Below are 12043 nucleotides of genomic sequence, written 5' to 3'. Positions count from 1 at the left end.
TCCCCCCACACACCTCTCTTCCCCCCTCCACACCTCTCTTCCCCCCACCACACCTCTCTTCCCCCCACCACACCTCTCTCCTCCCCCCCCACCTCTCCCACCCACCACCACCTCTCTTCCCCCCCCACCTCTCTTCCCCCCCCCCCACCTCTCTTCCCCCCCCCCACACCTCTCACCTCCCCCCCACCTCTCCCCCCCACCACCACCTCTCTTCCCCCCCACCTCTCTTCCCCCCCCCACCTCTCTTCCCCCCCCCCACACCTCTCACCCCCCCCACACCTCTCTTCCCCCCCACACCTCTCTTCCCCCCCACACCTCTGTCCCCCCCCACCACCTCTCACCCCCCCACACCTCTGTTCCCCCCCCACCACCTCTCACCCCCCACACCACCTCTCTTCCCCCCCCCCACACCTCTCTTTCCCCCCACACCTCTCTTCCCTCCTACCTCTCTTCCCCCCACTTCTCTTCCCCCCCACCTCTCTTCACCCCCACCTCTCTTCCCCCCCACACCTCTCTTCCCCCCCACACCTCTGTCCCCCCCACACCTCTCTTCCCCCCACACCTCTCTTCCCCCCACACCTCTCTTCCCCCCCACCTCTCTTCCCCCCCACACACCTCTCTTCCCCCCCCACACACCTCTCTTCCCCCCTCCACACCTCTCTTCCCCCACCACACCTCTCTTCCCCCCACCACACCTCTTTTCCCCCCACCACACCTCTCTCCTCCCCCCCCCACCTCTCCCCCCCACCACCACCTCTCTTCCCCCCCCACCTCTCTTCCCCCCCCACCTCTCTTTCCCCCCCCACCTCTCTTCCCCCCCCCACCTCTCTTCCCCCCCCCACACCTCTCACCCCCCCCACACCTCTCTTCCCCGCCCACACCTCTCTTCCCCCCCACACCTCTGTCCCCCCCCCACCACCTCTCACCCCCCCACACCTCTGTTCCCCCCAACCACCTCTCACCCCCCACACCACCTCTCTTCCCCCCCCACACCTCTCTTCCCCCCCCCACACCTCTCTTCCCTCCTACCTCTCTTCCCCCCCACTTCTCTTCCCCCCCACCTCTCTTCACCCCCCAAACCTCTCTTCCCCCCCACCTCTCTTCCCCCCCACACCTCTCTTCCCCCCACACCTCTCTTCCCCCCCACCTCTCTTCCCCCCCACTTCTCTTCCCCCCCACCTCTCTTCACCCCCCAAACCTCTCTTCCCCCCCACCTCTCTTCCCCCCCACACCTCTCTTCCCCCCACACCTCTCTTCCCCCCCACCTCTCTTCCCCCCCACCTCTCTTCCCCCCCACCTCTCTTTCCCCCCCCCAAACCTCTCTTCCCCCCACACACCTCTCTTCCCCCCTCCACACCTCTCTTCCCCCCACCACACCTCTCTCCTCCCCCCCACCTCTCCCCCCCCACCACCACCTCTCTTCCCCCCTCTACCTCTCTTCCCTCCCCCCACCACCTCTCTTCACCCCCCACAACTCTCTTCACCCCCCCACCTCTCTTCCACCCCCACACCTCTCTTCCCCCCCCCCACACCTCTCTTCCCCCCTCTTCACCCCCCATCTCTCCTCCCACCACCTCTCCTCCCACCACCTCTCTTCCCCCCACCACCTCTCACCCCCCCACACCTCTCTTCCCCCCCCACACCTCTCTTCCCCCCCACCACCTCTCACCCCCCCACACCTCTGTTCCCCCCCCACAACCTCTCACCCCCCACACCACCTCTCTTCCCCCCCCCACACCTCTCTTCCCCCCCCCACACCTCTCTTCCCTCCTACCTCTTCCCCCACTTCTCTTCCCCCACACCTCTCTTCACCCCCCAAACCTCTCTTCCCCCCCACCTCTCTTCCCCCCACACCTCTCTTCCCCCAACCTCTCTTCCCCCCCCACACCTCTCTTCCCCCCCACACCTCTCTTCCCCCCCCACCTCTCTTCCCCCCCACCTCTCTTCCCCTACACACACCTCTCTTCCCCCCTCCACACCTCTCTTCCCCCCACCACACCTCTCTTCCCCCCACCACACCTCTCTCCTCCCCCCCCCACCTCTCCCCCCCCCACCACCACCTCTCTTCCCCCCTCTACCTCTCTTCCCTCCCCCCACCACCTCTCTTCACCCCCCACAACTCTCTTCACCCCCCCACACCTCTCCCCCCACCGCCTCTCTTCCCCCCCTACCTCTCTTCCCTCCCCCCACCTCTATTCCCCCCCCCACCTCTCTTCACCCCCCCACCACATCTCTTCACCCCCCCACCACCTCTCTTCACCCCCCCACCTCTCCTCCCTCCCCCCACCTCTCTTCCCTCCCACCTCTCCTCCCTCCCCCCACACCTCTCTTCCCCTCCCACCTCTCCTCCCTCCCCCCACACCTCTCTTCCCCCCACCACCTCTCACCTCCCCACACACCTCTCACCTCCCCACACACTTCTCACCCCCCCACACCTCTCTTCCCCCCCACCACCTCTCACCCCCCCCACACCTCTCTTCCCCCCAACAACCTCTCACCCCCCCCACACCTCTCTTCCCCCCACCTCTCTTCCCCCCACACCTCTCTTCCCCCCAACAACCTCTCACCCCCCCACACCTCTCTTCCCCCCCCCACCACCTCTCACCCCCCCACACCTCTCTTCCCCCCCACCTCTCTTCCCCCCCCACCTCTCTTCCCCCCCCACACACCTCACTTCCCACCCCCTCTCTCCCCCCCTCTCCTCCCTCCCCCCACCTCTCTTCCCCTCCCCCACACCTCTCCCCCCCCCCACACCTCTCTTCCCCCCCCCACACACCTCCACCCCCCCCCCACACACCTCTCTTCCCCCCCACACACCTCTCTTCCCCCCCCACACACCTCCCTTCCCCCCCACACACACCTCCCTTCCCCCCCACACACCTCCATTCCCCCCCACACACCTCCATTCCCCCCCCACACACCTCCATTCCCCCCCCACACACCTCCATTCCCCCCCACACACCTCCATTCCCCCCCACACACCTCCATTCCCCCCCCACACACCTCCATTCTCTTCCCCCCCACACCTCTCTTCCCCCCCCACACCTCTCTTCCCCCCCCCACACCTCTCTTCCCCCCCCACACCTCTCTTCCCCCCCACACACCTCTCTTCCCCCCCACACACCTCTCTTCCCCCCCACACACCTCTCTTCCCCCCCACACACCTCTCTTCCCCCCCACACACCTCTCTTCCCCCCCCACACCTCTCTTCCCCCCCCACACCTCTCTTCCCCCCCCCACACCTCTCTTCCCCCCCCACACCTCTCTTCCCCCCCCACACCTCTCTTCTCCCCCCACACCTCTCTTCTCCCCCACACCTCTCTTCTCCCCCCACACCTCTCTTCTCCCCCCACACCTCTCTTCCCCCCCCCACCTCTTCCCCACCCCACCTCTTCTCTCCCCCCCCCCCCCGTGAGAGAGAACCTGTTGCTAATAATTTTGAATCCCACCACTGACTGGAGGTGCCAGGTCACACTAATAGAGCACGCTCCTACCCTGCAGTCCTGAGAGCAGGCTCTGGGGGGGGTGTGGGGGAAGTGAGAGGTGGGGCAGGAAACCCCTCACGGACCACACAGTGAGTGCGGGTGGCCCACGGTCCATAGGCAGAATCCCTGAGACTGCTCCGCAGAACCCTGGTTGGGAATCTCTGCCTTATCGATTAGCCACAGAGGTAATTAAAAATTTTTTTAAATGTATTTTAATATTGTTGATGTATTTATTTATTACTGGGTTACCATTTATCGCCAATGTGGATATCTGGGCCCCCCATTGAGAGGGCCTAGTAATCCACCGCGAGTCAATGGTTTTGTGTGTACAATGTATTTTGAAAGTTTTTGTTTTGTTTATATGTATGTGTATATTTTGTTAATGTTTAAAACCACATTTGTCTATATCGGATATTGGGCATTAGTCTAGAAGAGGGGGCGGGGGTAGGGGATGCAGTAGTTGCCCCGGGGAGGGTGGTTATGTCTCCCTGGGGGGGGGGGGGGAGTTGTGGTGCTGAGAGAGGTTGATCCCTTAATTACCTTAGTGACTACAATGGCAATGCATTACTGGAGTACTGCAGCACATAGGAAAGACAGGGCTAACGCCAGGCTGGAGTAGGTGATAAAATATTTGCGGTATTTCTGCTGTTCATCTCATTCCGATAAATATCAAAACTTGATGTATGGCAGTTTTTACTTAAAAAACATAATACCACATTTTCATCTGATTCAATGCTTTTAATGGGTCCACTAAAAAGTGCTTTATTTTTGGTGCTGCAACGCTGATTCATTGCACGATAATAATAAGGCGCTTTTTTATGGGCGGTAATACGGCATTTTTGGTCACCGCAACTTGATATATCCGGCCCTTTGAAAGTCAGGTTTAGTGATATTAAGTTCTAGTTGACCTGTAATGCTGTATGCAGATCTATCAATATTTGTAATTTAACATCAGTAATAAGACAACAGAGATGTAAAAACCACACAACACACATATTCCTGATTACCTAGTGCTGGCGCGTTACTTTTCCACAGCGTACCCCACTTCATACCAAGCGCTTTCCCATATTCATCTCCATACCAGACCAGGAGCTCTGTGTGTGGGGGGAGGTCTGTGCAGGTTCTGTAGTAGATTAAAGAATAGGTGATTAGTGCGCAGCTAGTAATTAGTGAAACACAATAAACAATGTGCAGTGCACAGTGATATTATAATCAAAAAAGTTCAACCTTGAATGTGGGAAGATCACTACTAGTGCGTCTGCAGCCCTTCTTGGGGGTGTCTCGACACCCCTGAAACTATGGAAAAGACAGAAAAACAAGGCGCACAACGCACATAGTGAAGTAAAATTAAAAGTCAAATTTACTCATAAAAAGATATAAGTTCTGCGTACATCAATATAATAAAAATGTGCAGTTGGTAATTGGGTATACCACACCAGTAGACAGCTACAAACGGCACTTTTGTATATCTTTGTATATCTTTTTATGAGTAAATTTGACTTTTAAGTGCGTTGTGCGCCTTGTTTTTCTGTCTTTTCTGTAGTAGATTTTCCTGTGGTCCTGCAACGCCACAAGGTTCTGTTCTTCCTCGTCTCTCACACAATTTACCAACCTAAAATTGGGACAGTTAGTGAGGTCTCAAAGTAATGTCTATTTTATAAAGAGCTGAAAAAAAGATACAAGTTGTTAATAGTTACATACAGGCAGTCCTCGTTTTACAACGCTTCGCTTTACAACGAATGGCTTATCCAACGCTATGCAATGCATACCTATATTCATTCTATTCAATATTTACAATTCAACATCAGTAATAAGATAAGAGATGTAAAAACCACACAACACACATATTCCTGATTACCTAGTGCTGGCGCGTTACTTTTCCACAATGTACCCCACTTCATACCAAGCTCTTTCCCATATTCATCTCCATACCAGACCAGGAGCTCTGTGTGTGGGGGGGAGGTCTGTGCAGGTTCTGTAGTAGATGTTCCTGTGGTCCTGCAACGCCACAAGGTTCTGTTCTTCCGCCTTTCTCTGACAATTTACCAACCTAAAATTGGGACAGTTAGTGAGGTCTCAAAGTAATGTCAATTTTATAAAAAAAGATACAAGTTGTTAATAATGTGACTTGTCTTTTCTTTCTTCTCTACAGTTTATGAGGTGAACAGAAGTTAAAGAAGAGCAATGTATATACGATGCCTCACTTGTATGTACCCACAGTGTGAAGAATGGAATTGAATGGGAGCCACAGGACACACCAGTGACTACTTTCTTATTACTTAAAAAATAAAAAACACTGTTGTAATTAAAAAGTCTCCGACACGATGACACAAGTGCCACAAAGGTGAGTTTTCTTCCGGTGGAACTAAACAGAAACAAAGTGGGGTTGATGTAACAAGGTGATGTAGCATGAATGTGTTCCAATAGCAACCTGAGAGTATAACTGGCCCTGGACTGATTTGGAAACTGACTATAGAAAAAGCCTCGAGCCACAGTCTAATGAGGTAACAATGTCGGTTTGGCCTTGAAACTCCAACCCGTCATGGCCACATCCCGCACCGCTCCACATAGACCACAGATTTGACCCGTGCACGTGCCGCCAGGCGTGCGTGCAGCAGTGACCACGGGGGCCATTGCCTAAAGCTACATACGGGCAGCAATGTTGCTGAACAAAGCTGTTAGAAGACAGGAGTGAGGGGAGAGGTGCAAAGAGCTGCTGTGATCACATGCTCATTGCCATTGACTTGAGTGGCTGTTAAAGTGCAATTGAGGCTATTGCACTTTAGTGAATCTAGTGTTTGGTAAACAGAGGAGGCAAAGTGGATAAGGAAAAATAACCATCTGCAGATCAGTACCTGGGAGGCAAATAAAGGGTGTAGGAGGAAGGGGGATACAGAACACAAACAGCAATAGAAACACAGTAAGGGAAACCATGTGAGACGGGTAACTCTTCTCCTGAGGGGGTGTTGGGGAAATAATTTGACAAGCTGTTTGGGGGATAAATTAAATGAATATTTCTGTCTCTTCAGTAGTTTCGGGAGGTTGTGCAAGGATTTGGAAAGACAATAAGTGATGGTAATGGTCACAGAGTAATATTCTGGAGAATATAGATTTGGCATTAGCTGTCCAGTAAACTATGTAAAGTAGTGTAGGTGACAGCAACCAAAGTTATCCATAATGTCAACAGCTGCCTCTGGCTAAATAAGGCTTCGAAAACAATCGCCATGTGTTCCTAAAGACGGGGAAAGACTTGTGTGGGTGAGAGGAAAAGGAGCACTTAGGATAGCTAGCAAGGAGAAAAGGCGGATTGTACAAATTTCTATGGGATTGTAATCTCAGGATTTATTTCAAGTGAAGCAGAGTAGGAAAATGGTATTTAAAGGGGCAGTCCCTCCTAGGAAGAACGTGAACCAACAACAATGGCATATTTAATTGGTTAAATGTAGCCAATTGTCAAGTTAAAAAACCCGCTTAACAAAAAAAATTAAATTTCCATAGAAAACAAAGTAATTATAATGTCCTCATTAGTCAAACACACAAATGTTCCTGGAGAAATACAGAACAGGATTTCTTTCACAATACACAAATAAATAAAACAGTTATTTTAACCCTTTGAGTGACGGAGGGGTCAGGTGATCGCTCCCTCACTGATGACAGCACGGACGGGGAGACCCCTCCCTTCCATCCCACGTAGTGATAGATCCGTCCTGCCCTGCACAGGAGCACAGAATCTCCCCTAGGAAAACCAGCAGGATAACTATGATGTAGCTATTACATCATGGGGCCAGACGCGGTGACATAGCAGCTACATCAAAAGGGAACCCAAAGGGTTAAATGGTGATTTCATCCTTTTCAAGGAACTCATGTACTCCAAGTGATTTCATGTTTTCCCGCCGCTGGGTTGAATTTAAAGCAGCAGTTTAAGCTGCCGTTTAAAAATAAATAAAAATGTTTCCCCTTCATTGCAATGCAAACACTGGCAAGTGATTAGCTAAGTTACTGAGCGATCCGTTCTCCTGTGATCAATCGGCAAAGTTGTCTCGAGGGGTCACTAAATCCAAGTGTAATGCAGTCAGTGGAACACATTTATATTCATACTAGCTGAGAGACCCGGCGCTGCCCGGGACCAAAACCTCCCGCTCCTTCCTCTTGCTATTTCCCCCCCCCCCCCCCCCCGTTCCCCTCGTCTCTCTCCGCCTCCCCCCACCCATGCGCAGCTGTGGTCCTTCCCCCCCCCCCCCTTCTGTGCTGCTCCGGTCCTCCCCCCCTGTGCGCAGTACACAGTGCCACAAACACCGTGAGACACACACAGTGCCACACACACAAACCCAGTGAGCCACATACACACACACACACACACACACACACACAGTCACACACACACATAGACACACAGACACAGTGTCACACACACATACACACACACACAAATGTCCTCGGGCACCCACAACAAATGCAGTGAGGACCCGCCCGTTCCCCCCACCGGCGGACACCAGCCACCTCCGTCCAGTCTCCGCGCTCCCACCGGTCCAGAAGGCGCCTCTCTCCTGTCCGGACGCTCTGACCGGTCGGTCCCAGGTGTGGGGGCGGAGCATGCAGCGGAGGCCGCCGAGCGCACGGCAACCCGGAACGGGCGCGAGCCGGCGTCGGGAGGAGACTGAAGTGCCCGATGAGCGGGAGCAGCCGCAGGCTGGAGCCGCAGCGTGCGCACACCGCCAGTCCGCTGGAGCACACATGCAATGCGCATGTGACAGGGGGGCACCGGGGAAAGGGTTGGGGGGGCAGGGTCCGGGGTGGACCGACACAGGGGACAGTGGGGGGGTGACACCCAGGGGGCATGGGGGTGCGCTACCCAGGGGGGGGGCAGGTGGAGGTGATACCTGGGGGCAGGGGGACTCAGCGGGAGACAGGGACACAGAGTGGTGTGACCGGAGGGGGGTTGGTGGTGGGGGAGAGGTGAGGTCGGCGCCGAAAAGCGGCGGGTGGTAGTGTTGTGACCGGGGGGAGAGGGGTTGGTGGTGGGGGAGAGGTGAGGCCAAGCGGCGGGTGGTAGTGTTGTGACCGGGGGGAGGGGGGTTGGTGGTGGGGGAGAGGTGAGGCCAAGCGGCGGGTGGTAGTGTTGTGACCGGGGAGGGGGGTTGGTGGTGGGGGAGAGGTGAGGCCAAGCGGCGGGTGGTAGTGGTGTTACCGGGGGGAGGGGGGTTGGTGGTAGTGTTGTGGATGATCCTGCTAAGTGAGATTCCTAATCCAAGTGAGGGCAAGAGGTGCAATGTGAGGGGTGGGTGAGGGGGGCGGGGGTTGCGTCCGTGGCCAATGACACAGGGGGAACACAGGGCCAATCACACAGGGGGAAGACATACACACACAAACATTATTTCAGACTTATAGATATAGATGTGTTCCACTGACGTGTGCTCGCTCCTGGTCCTGTCACATGGGGCTTCTCCAGGAGCAGCAGTATCTCCCTATTAAAGTAAGTATTGACTTGAACTAAACTGGTTCCTGCGGTAAGGTCAGCCTCCACTATTAATCCAGATAAATGCGGGTGGATATACCAGAGACACAGGTTTCCACTTCTGTCATTCTGGCCCACGACTGCTATGGATTGTACTATTCTGTTTATCCCACTTAAGTATACTCAATTATTATTAATAAGCTACTAGATAACACTTATGATCTAGCCTATGTGTTTCTGTGTCTACATTAATCTATATATCCTTAACGATTTGTAATTTGCCTGGTTATCTTATGCCCAGATAAATGTGTATAATGCTGCTTTTGACAGCTCATAAAACTAAACCATCTTTTAACTATGATGAACATTTAACATCTATGATTGAAAAGAAAATATCAGCATGGCTGCTTCCAGTTCTTCAGACTAATTTATAGTCCTTTAATATACTTTATGGCACCAATATAGTGCATACATGTTTCTTCAATTGACTGTTACTTAAGTTTAACTTATGTGTAGCCATGGATAGTCCAGATTGCCTCTCTGCTTCCTGTCACGTAAATCCTTAGTAGCTACAGGCTGTGGCAGGCTATCATAGGGGCATTCTCCCGTCTGGGGGTGAGACATGCCAGTCAGTCCCTCCTGGGCTGACTGTGACAAAGAGATCAGAACTAAGAGCTTGGCCTCAATATTATCAGAGGAGCAAGCATCATCCAGAGGTCTGGGACACATCTCAATCTGCTGTATGACACCAGCAGTGGCTGCTAAATAAAGCATCCCTTTTTTGTATACCCCTACCTGAGTCTACAGTCTATTGGGGGGGGGTATAATAATAGCATGTTCTTGTATAGCACTGCTAGTTGTACGCAGCGCTTTTCAGAGACATTTTGCAGACACAGTCCCTGCCCCGTGGAGCTTACAATCTATGTTTTTGGTGCCCGAGGCACAGGGAGAAAAAGTGACTTGCCCAAGGTCACAAAGAGCCAACACCGGGAATTGAACCAGGTTTCCCTGCTTCCAACTCTCACTGCCAGTCAGTGTCGTTACTCACTGAGCCGCTCCTTCTCCCTATGAAAGAAGTCTGCTCTGGTGGGGACTGTCTCTGGGAACCCTGGTGGCCACCGGAGCTGGAGGCACTGACACACTGAGCGGAACCTAAAGATCACCAAAAGCCTGTCCTGTTACCCCACAACACCGCGAACACTCAGCTCTCCTGAACTATCACAGGTATGACCACACCACAGACATCAGTAGCCAGCAGTACATCTTCCAGAGAGGGGGGGGGGGGGAGGGGGGGGAAGCAGGGTCACATAGGCAATTTGACTTCACAGTTCAGCAAATGTGCTGACCCGTCCCTGTGTGAATCTCTATTTTGTTATTCGTTTTCCAGCTTGCTTGGTGACGTGGTTCATCGGTGTCATATGACGCTACGATGACGTCGGACATCAACCAGGAAGTGGCTGCCCGGCTGTAAACACAGGTGATGGGTATGAGGTGATTGTGTAACCCCTAGGGGTATATTTACTTGTTAGTGTCACTGTTGCAGTAAGGTGTATGGTCTGAGGAGAGGACGTGTCTGTCTTGAAACGCCACGTGTTTGCATATACCTGCTCTGATGCTTTGAATACAAAGTAAGGTTCCTTTGTGCTTCCTGCACCACTTTATTTCTTCTTCACATTCCCGGAAGTGGAGACATTGACTGCATCCAGGTCACAGCTGTGTCCTACTGCGCATGCTCACACCAAGGGGATCATGGGAGTTGTAGTTTGTAGACTTCAAAATCGATCACTAGTCACATATTGTGCAGATTAGAAACAAGACAGTAACATTTCCAGGCTCTGTGCTAGGGAAAGGTAGTTTCTGCTGCATGTAGCTGTGTATACTCCACATGGTCCTTAATATAAAACAGTAAAGCTGCTTCAGTGCCTCCCTTTTGGCCTGATGTTGATATAAAGGAGGTAACCTGGACACACACACTCCTCTCTCACCTGTTCTGGCAGGGCTGCTGGTTTTGTCTTTGAAATGCAGATTGTCCTGATGTTATTAACTTGGAAAATAAATGAAATAATAAAAAGTGTCCCTCACACAGACCCCCCCGCTCCCTCACACAGACCCCCCCCCCACTCCCTCACACAGACCCCCCCCCACTCCCTCACACAGACCCCCCCGCTCCCTCACACAGACCCCCCCCCCCGCTCCCTCACACAGACCCCCCCACTCCCTCACACAGAAACCCCCCCCCCCGCTCCCTCAAACAGAAACACCCCCAGCTCCCCACACAGCCCCCACCCAGCTCCCTCGCACAGAGCCCCCACCCAGCTCCCTCGCACAGAGCCCCCACCCAGCTCCCTCGCACAGAGCCCCCACCCAGCTCCCTCGCACAGAGCCCCCCCCTGCTCCCTCGCACAGAGCCCCCCCTGCTCCCTCGCACAGAGCCCCCCCTGCTCCCTCACACAGAGCCCCCCCTGTACCCTTGCCCAGAGCCCCCCCTGTACCCTCGCACAGAGCCCCCCCCCTGCTCCCTCGCACAGAGCCCCGCCCCCCGCCCCCCGCCCCCCCCGCTGCTCCCTGGCACCGAGCTCCCCCGCCTCCCTGCTCTCTGGCACCGAGCTCCCTTGCCCCTCTGCTCCCTGGCACAGAGTCCCCCCCTGCTCCCTGGCACAGAGCCCACCCCCTGCTCCCTGGCACAGAGCCCCCCCCCCCCTCCTGCTCTCTGGCACCAACACCCCCCTGCTCCCTGGCACAGAGCCCCCACCCCCACCCTTCCTGCTCCCTCGCACAGAATGTATTGTGACTTAATAAGTCAAGGAATACCAATATTCCCACTGATTTGGGTAACAGTCAAACCCTCAGTATGACACTTGATAAAGAGAGTACAGATAAGTTAAGAAAATAATACAAATGTAATAATACATTTGTAGAAACAACGACGTAAGTGAATAACATATTTACAGTGATTTGTTAAAATCCCCAGAGTGGGCAGCTCAATTGGTGTACTGGTAAATTGGGTTTGTTTGATATTGTATTGTTTGATATAATCCTTAAAAGGAAAAGTAGTATAAAATAACCCACTTAATACCACTACATAAAGATATATAGTATTCTA

The 12043-nt window shown here is 53.8% G+C and overlaps 1 protein-coding gene across 1 annotated transcript in view; it reads right to left on the bottom strand.

The window, feature by feature from the left end:
• The window catches only part of LOC142466867 (uncharacterized), a 25072-nt gene extending 14419 nt beyond the window's left edge, over positions 1 to 10653 (bottom strand). The window contains exons 1-2 of the mRNA XM_075572406.1: positions 10545 to 10653; positions 4493 to 4608 (exon numbers count right to left, since the gene is read on the bottom strand). The gene's annotated coding sequence lies outside the window, so the exon portion shown is untranslated. The remainder of the gene's footprint in view (positions 1 to 4492; positions 4609 to 10544) is intronic.
• Positions 10654 to 12043: the final 1390 nt, after the last annotated feature.

The sequence above is a fragment of the Ascaphus truei genome, chromosome 15 (genome assembly GCF_040206685.1).
Source record: "Ascaphus truei isolate aAscTru1 chromosome 15, aAscTru1.hap1, whole genome shotgun sequence".
In the NCBI taxonomy this organism is placed as follows: Eukaryota; Metazoa; Chordata; class Amphibia; order Anura; family Ascaphidae; genus Ascaphus; species Ascaphus truei.
This window is presented reverse-complemented; position numbering and strand designations above follow the sequence as displayed.